Raw genomic sequence first — 8,771 nt, 5'->3', positions numbered from 1 at the left:
GTAATTTTGCCACGTCAGACGCTGTCTTTAAACGAGCGTCTCTGTTCCGCAGCCTTCGCAGCTGTGATGCGAGCGCGGAGTGTATGCACTGGATCAGTATGTAAAGAAACAGGAATCTAGACTGTATTTTTGATAAATTGCTGCAGTTATGATTTTAAACTGGTCCTCTTTCAGGACTTCCTGCCCTGACGCAGCTGTGTAGCGAAATGGTGGTGTGCCTTGTTGGCAAGGAAGACATTTACCACATGTATATTACAGCAGCACAACTGAATCAGTTAAGTCACTTGGTTCTTTATTAAGTCCATTAAGTTTTCTTAATGCATTAAGTCAGGGGTGTCAAACTCAATCACATAAGGGGCTGAAATCTAAAACATAGGCTAAGCCACAAGCCAAATTTTTTTATTATGATACTTAGTGGTCCTTTTATTAAGGTACGCTACCTGATTTAGCACGCGCTAAATGCGCACCTTAATAAAAGGACCCCTTAGTAGTAGAAGTATAGGGTTGCGACCTCTCCAACCAACGCCATCTCTGTGATGTAAACAGAATAAATAAAAAAGACTTTTCCTCTCTCTATTAGGTCCCAGTTCATGCCTGCTGCCTAACACCAGCTCTGGTAGGATATACAGTATACAGTATTTCAAATCTGACATATTATAATCACAAAACTGAAAATAAAATTATTTTCTACCTTTTGTTGTCTGGTCCTAGGCTCTGGTTGTCTTCTGATAACTCAATTGCCAGGGTCTCCTTCTTTCTTCGTGCTAACCATCCATCTTTCATCTCTGACCTCCCCTCCCTTCTGTTTCCTTTCCCTCTCCCGGAGGTCTGGCATCTTTCCTTTTTTTTTCGTCTCCATCGCCGCAGCTGCAGCAATGGACCCCACCATCCCCAGATCCACCATCTCTCCTTTTCTCAACTACCCTTTCATCTAGCATCTCTCCCTCCTTCCCCACCACCCCAGGGTCCACCATCTCTCCCTTTCTCTTCCCAACTATCCTCCTATCCAGTATCTTTATCCGCCCTCCAAACCATCCCTTGTATCCAACTTTTATCCCTTTCTGTTCCTTCCCTCCCTCCATCCCATTGTCCACCATCTCTCTCCTCCTGTTTTTAGACCCATTATTTCTTCCCCTCCCCCCATCCTCAGTCCGGCATATGCACGTCTCTTTGGACCCCCTCCTTCCCTCCCTCTATGTACTTCTACACCAGAGCCCCCCCCCCCCCGAAGGCCTGCATGTTTCCCCCTTTCTTTCTAGTGTCCTCCGGCTTCCTGGTCTCACCTTCAAAGCAGCCTGCAGAGGATCGCCGGTCGGCTGAAGTGATCCTAGCAGGCTGTCATCAGTCTCCCTCCTCTGACGTATAAGACCGTGGCAGAGGGAACGTGCTGTGGAGGCTGCGACATCTTGCTAGGATCACTACAGCTGACCGGTGATCCTCTGCAGGCTGCTTTGAAGGTGAGACTGGGAATGGTGGACAATGAGATGGAGGGAGGGAAGGAACAGGGTATTTTCTCACGGGCCAAATTTAATTACCCTGCGGGCCTGAGTTTGACACTCCTGCTCTAAGGTACATATATTCAGGTATTCAAGGCTCTTCTCAGTAGAAGGAAGTTGTTGATGCCCCTGTATAGGTCGTTGGTGAGGCCCCACTTGGAATAATGTGTTCAGTTTTGGAGACCATATCTGGCGAAGGACGTAAGAAGACTTGAAGCGGTCCAGAGGAGGGCGACGAAAATGATAGGAGGTTTGCGCCAGAAGACGTATGAGGAGAGACTGGAAGCTCCGAATATATATACCCTAGAAGAAAGGAGGGACAGAGGAGATATGATTCAGATGTTCAAATACTTGAAGGGTATTAACGTAGAACAAAATCTTTTCCAGAGAAAGGAAAATGGTAAAACCAGAGGACATAATTTGAGGTTGAGGGGTGGTAGATTCAGGGGCAATGTTAGGAAATTCTACTTTATGGAGAGGGTGGTTAATGCCTGGAATGCGCTCCTGAGAGAAGTAGTGGAGAGGAAAACAGTGACTGAGTTAAAAGAAGCGTGGGATGAACACAGAGGATCTAGAATCAGAAAATAATAGTAAATATTGAACTAAGGCCAATACTGGGCAGACTTGCACGGAATTGTGTCTGTATATGGCATTTTTTGTTGAGGATGGGCTGGGAGGGTGTAGATGGGCTGGAGTGAGCTTTGATGGAGACTTCAGCAGTTGGAACCTAAGCACAGTATCAGGTAGAGCATTGGATTCTTGCCCAGAAATAGCTAAGAAGAAAAAAAAAATTTTTTTAATGAAATTGAATCAGGTTGAGCAGACTGGATGGACCATTCGGGTCTTTATCTGCCATCATCAACTATTTTACTATGTCTCTTGGCGTAATCCAGACATCATTATTGTCACCTTCCTCTGGACTACTTCAAGTCTACTTACATCTTTAGCAAGATACTGCCTCCAGAAATGAAAACAGTATTCCAGGTGGGACCTCACAAATGACTTGTACAGGGCATCAGAACCTCCCTTTTTCTTCTGGCGATTCCTCTCTTTATGAAGCTCAACATCCTTCTGGCTACAGCCACTGCTTTATCACATTGTTTTATACCTTTGAGATCCTCAGACACTATCACTCTAAGGCAGTTGTGTGCAAACATTTTGACTTGTGGGCCACAATAGGTTCTTAAATTTGACAGAGGGGCCGGACTAACAGCCTCTTTCTATCCCTCCATCCCTCCCATCCCCTGTGCAGCAGAACCTTTGCCCAACTTCTATCCTTCCCTCCCTCCCATCCCTTGTGCAGCAGAACCCTTGCCAGCTTATATCCTTCCCTCCCTCCCATCCCTCGTGCAACAGAACCCTTGCTCAGCTTCCATCCATCCTTCCCTCCCTCCCTCCTATCTCTTGTGCAGCAGAACCCTTGAGCACCCGCCCCTGCCACGCAGCTGAACCCCTGATGATCCTCCATCCTTCCCTCCCTTCTGAACCCCGCCGAACGCAAGTCCTACATACCTCCTTCCAAAGCAGCATCAGGCCGGCAGCACTCTAAACAGGCTGCTTCGCGGCCTTCTTTCGTCAGGGCCTTCCATGTGCCAAGTTACTGATGACATCATCAGTGATGTGGCAGAAGGAATTCCCTGATGAGAGAAGGTCGCATAGCAGCCTATTTAGAGTGCTTCTGGCCCAACACTGATCTGGAGGGAGGTAAGTAGGGCTCACAGTCAGTGGGGTCGGATGGTGGATGTGCCAGATTAAAAAACTAAACGGGACGGATTAGGCCTGCGAGCTGTAGTTTGCCCATGTCTGCTCTAAGGTCTGTCTCCCAGTCTGCACTTATCAGCTTCTCACCCCCCCCCCCCCCCCCCAGCATATACAGCTCCTTTGGATTTTTCTCCCCAAATACATCCCACTGCACTTCACGTTAAATTTTAACTGCCAAATACCAAACCATTCTTCTCTCTTCTCATGTTTTCCACACCCTCTGGCTTATTACCACCGTTTCCAAGAAAAAATATTTTCTTAGTCTATCTCCTTTCACCTTCATCCTCTGCCCCTTCATTCCAGAGCTTCATTTCCACTAAAAGAGACTCACCTCATGTGGATTTACGCCACATAGGTATTTAAAAGTCTCTATCGTATCTCCCCTCTCCCGCTTTTTCTCCAAAGTCTACGTATTGGGATTTTAAAGTATATCCTCATACACTTTATGAAATACACTATCAACCATTATAATAGCCTTCCTCTGGACCAGCTCCATCCTGTCTCCAGAAGGATATCATGAGAACTGGAAGACAAACTTTTAAAAAGCTCAGAAATTGTGGAATCATTTTCAGAACTGCCTCCTAAAGTTACATATAATCCCATAGTCTGTCATCTGGTGTGCATGTAGGCCACACAATGTTTATATTAGATTATGCTTTCAGAGAGCTCTCATGGATATTGTATGTGATAAAGTGAAGCCCTCAGGCCTCCTTTGCTCATCCTCTGTCCCAACAATGTGGCCCACAACAGTGGCGTACCTAGGGTATGTGACACCTGGGACTGGAGCCAATCATTTTTTAACACCCCCCCCTCTAGTATAAAAAGGGATCGGAGGAGCACCCCCTAGGAGCAGACTGCCCCTCCCCCCTGCCCTATTCCTCCCACCCCCTTCCTTGGTACACCACTGCCTGAGGAAGAAAATCGGACTCACCAATTCAGCGACCCCACCCCGGTGAGACCTGACATACTTCCAAGGCCTCCTAAAGCAGCAGTGGTGGCAGCACTCTGAATGGGCTGCTTCATGGCCTTCCCTCTGCTGCATCACTGATAGAAATAGAAACATGGCCCATCCAGTCTGCCCATCCATAGTAACCATTATCTCTCTCTCTCTCTGAGAGATCCCACGTGCCAATCCCAGGCCCTCTTGAATTCAGACACAGTGTCTGTTTGCACCACCTCTTCCGGAAGACTGTTCCACACATCTACCACCCTTTCCATAAAAAAGTATTTCCTCTGATTACTCCGGAGCCTATCACCTTGTCTGATCTTCTGACCTCTCCTTCCAGACTTGTCTGTTCTTCTCCTCCTCTCCCTCCTCTGCTAGGGCCCACACCCTCCCTCTCTAAACCAATCCTGCTGCTTCAACGCGCTCATATATTTTATTTCCCTCACATGTATCGATACCTGTATCCACAGTATCCACATTGTACCTCTCCTTTATTGTATATCGTTTTGAACTGAAAAGGTATGTCAGGATATAAATAAAGCTATTATTATTAGTATTAACTTCATCCTATGCCCTCTCATTGCACAGTTTCCTTTCAAATGAGAGAGACTCGACTCATGCTGTAGCCACCATTGTAGCCCAGACCAGGACTCTACAGCACTCCAAGTGGTTACATAAAAATAGCACACCAGCGTGTGACCCGAAATGGAGTCACCCTGCAGGACTGGACTTTAGACAGGAACCACAAATCAAAGCTACAACAAATGTAGTTCATAGGGAAATCATTCAATTTTATTCCTTCCTTCATAAAGGTAAGTAGTTCATTAAATGCAGCTGAAAAATTGTCATAACTCCAAACAGCCTCAAAACAAAAATACCAAAAGAAGCAAGCAAATAAAACAGCACAAAATAAAGTTCTTGGCTTGCTCTCAGCATTAACTTAGTCCCAGCTGCACCTGAGGATTCAGCTCTCCACAGAGCTAGTACTGACTGCTCCCAAGCAGGCAGTTTCAAAAAACACAAATACAGTTCATGGCACTTGTTCCATAGCTCTAGTGCCCAAAGTTCCAATAAAGCCTCTGGCCAGTTCAGAGCACTGCCAGGAAAGGAGAGTGTAACAGGTTTTGCAAAGTAAGGCCTCTAGACAGGCTTTCAAAATTCCCTCCCAAGGTGTTAGCAAAACCTCTCCCAAATAATTCACACTCCTAGCTTGCAAAAACAAAAATAGTCCAAACAGTCAAGTGAAAAATCAAAACTCACTGTTTGCAGGTTGAGGCCCAGTCCACCTGCATGGCCTCAGGAAAGCCAGGAGCACACTCTGTAAGACTTTCTTCACACTCCATGGGCTGGTCCTCCTCAGGAACCGGCAGCTCCTCAGCTTGTCCAGCTTCTAACAGTTCCATGGGAATTGGTCTGTTGCTCCTGCTTGGCCCAGGGGATTCCCTAGGGAAAAAAGGTTTAAACCTTCTCCCTAGCTGGCCTCCCTGTCTGTTCTCCATTGCTGGTTTAAATACTCTGGGGCAACGCCCTACTCTAGTTGACTCAGCAGAGTTGCTGGGATCTCTTGGGCTCCCCCGGTGGTGACTCGGGGATAGATCGCCTAATTCTTCCTCGCACAATTCAGGCTCCCTCTGGTGGTCACAGGATGAATTATCACTCTCAGGAACCATATGCCCCTTCCTGATTCCACCCCGGGATTTCATTTGGGTCCTAGCAGGAACTCTAGCTGGAACCAGGTCAGGCACAATGTCTGTCTGGTTACAATGCGCATTTACATCACGTAGGTATTTAAACATCTCTATCATATCTCCCCTCTCCCGCTTTTCCTCCAAAGTATACAGATTGAGATCTTTAAGTCTGTCCCCATGCACCTTATCATGAAGGCCACACACCATTTTCATAGCCTTCCTCTGGACTGACTCCATCCTTTTTATATCTTTTTGAAAGTGCAGCCTCCAGAATTGTACACAATATTCTAAATGAGGTCTCACCAGAGTCTTATGCAGAGGCATCAAAACCTCCTTTATTCTACTGGCCATACCTCTCCCTATGCAACCTAGCATCCTTCTAGCTTTCACTGTCACCTGTTTGGCCACCTTAATAATAATAATTACATTACATTACATTACGGATTTCTATGTAATGTAATGTAATTATTATTATTAAGGTGTTTGGCCACCTTAATAATAATAATAATAATAACTTTATTTTTCTATACCGCCATAGTCAGACGACTTCTAGGCGGTTCACATCGAAAGAAGGCTGGACATTCAGCGAATTACAAATGCATGAGGGTGAATGTTACAGAAGAAAAGGGTAGTAAGGGGAGGGAAGTGAGAGGGGCTGCCTGAGAGATTACATAGAAACATAGAAAATGACAGCAGAAAAGGGCTATAGCCCATCAAGTCTGCCCACCTAGTGACCCACCCCCAGACTTTATCCCGCTAGAGATCCCACATGCATATCCCATTTCTTTTTAAAATCTAGCACGCTGCTGGCGTTGATCACCTGCAGTAGAAGTCCATTCCAATGACCGACCACCCTTTCGGTGAAGAAATACTTCCTGGCGTCGCCATGAAATTGCCCGCCTTTGATTTTCAGCGGATGACCTCTTGTGGTCATAGAAACATAGAAGATGACGGCAGAAAAGGGCTACAACCATCAAGTCTGCCCACTCTGCTTACCCACCCCCTGTCAATGCCCTAATGACCCAATTTCCTTATCTTGACCCTCGTAGGGATCCCACATGGGTATCCCATTTATTCTTAAAGTCTGGCACGCTGTCTGCCTTGATCACCTGCACTGGAAGCTTGTTCCAATGATCAACCACTCTCTCTGTGAAGAAATACTTTCTGGTGTCGCCATGAAATTTTCCGCCCCTGAGTTTGAGCGGGTGCCCTCTTGTGGCCGAGGGTCCCTTGAGAAAGAAAATATCATCTTCCACTTCAACACGTCCCGTGAGGTACTTAAATGTTTCGATCATGTCTCCCCTCTCCCTACGTTCCTCGAGAGTGTAGAGCTGCAATTTGTTCAGTCTCTCTTCGTACGAGAGACCCTTGAGCCCCGAGATCATCCTGGTGGCTGTCCGCTGAATTGATTCAATTCTGCGCACATCTTTACTGTAATGTGGCCTCCAGAATTGCACACAGTACTCCAGATGAGGTCTCACCATGGCCCTGTACAACGGCATTATGACTTCATGCTTTCGGCTGACGAAACTTCTATTGATACAACCCAATATCTGCCTTGCCTTAGATGAAGCCTTCTCCACTTGATTGGCAGTTTTCATGTCTGCACTGATGATTACTCCTAAATCTCGTTCTGCTGAAGTCCTAGTTAAAGTTTCTCCGTTCAAGAAGTACGTCCTGCATGGATTTCCGCTTCCGAGGTGCATGACCTTACATTTCTTAGCATTGAAGCCTAGCTGCCAGGTTGAGGACCAACTTTCCAATGTAAGCAGGTCCTGCGCCATATAATTCTGTAAACTGCATTCACTTACTATATTACATAGTTTGGCGTCATCGGCGAATAGTGTTATTTTACCTTGAAGCCCTTGAGTCAGATCCCCTATGAATATGTTGAAAAGGAGTGGACCCAGGACCGAGCCCTGCGGCACTCCACTGGTCACCTCCGATGTTTTAGAGAGGGTACCATTAACCACCACCCTCTGAAGTCTGCCACTCAGCCAATCATTGACCCATGCAGTTAGTGTCTCTCCTAACCCCATCGATTCCATCTTGCTTAGCGGCCTGGGGTGTGGGACACTGTCAAAAGCTTTACTGAAGTCCAGGTACACGACGTCCAAAGACTCTCCCAAGTCCAACTTTCTTGTTACCCAGTCAAAGAAGCTGATGAGATTGGATTGGCAGGACTTACCCTTGGTGAATCCATGCTGACTGGGATCCCGAAGATTCCCTTCATTCAAGATCGTGTCCAATTTGCTTTTAATTAGTGTTTCCATGAGTTTGCACACTATTGATGTGAGACTCACCGGTCTATAATTCGCAGCCTCTGCCCTGCAACCCTTTTTATGCAGAGGAACGACATTAGCTAATTTCCAGTCCAGGGGAACTTTCCCCTTACTTAGGGAGAGATTGAATAGCTCAGCCAATGGTTTCGCCAGGACATCGCTCAATTCTCTGAGCATTCTTGGGTGCAAATTGTCTGGTCCCATGGCTTTGTTCACCTTGAGTCTTGCCAGTTCACTGTAAACTTCACCTGGTGTGAACTCAAAATTCTGAAACGGGTCTTCTGTGCTTTGTGTTGCCTTCAACTGGGGACCGTGTCCCGGTGCCTCACAGGTGAAGACTGAGCAGAAGTATTCATTCAGTAGTTCGGCTTTATCGGAATCTGCTTCCACGTAACTTCCGTCCGGTCTTCTAAGGCGTACTATCCCGCCTGTGTTCCTTTTTCTGTCACTAATATACCTGAAGAAGGATTTGTCCCCCTTTTTAATGTTTTTTGCCAGAATTTCTTCCACTCAAAGTTTTGCCTCCCTAACTGCCATTTTGACCGCTGTAGACCTGGTCCTATATTCTACTTTTGCCTCTCTTTTCTCCGTGCGCTTG

Source organism: Geotrypetes seraphini, chromosome 1 (genome assembly GCF_902459505.1).
Source record: "Geotrypetes seraphini chromosome 1, aGeoSer1.1, whole genome shotgun sequence".
Classification (NCBI taxonomy): Eukaryota; Metazoa; Chordata; class Amphibia; order Gymnophiona; family Dermophiidae; genus Geotrypetes; species Geotrypetes seraphini.
Note: the sequence above shows the minus strand (reverse complement) of the source record.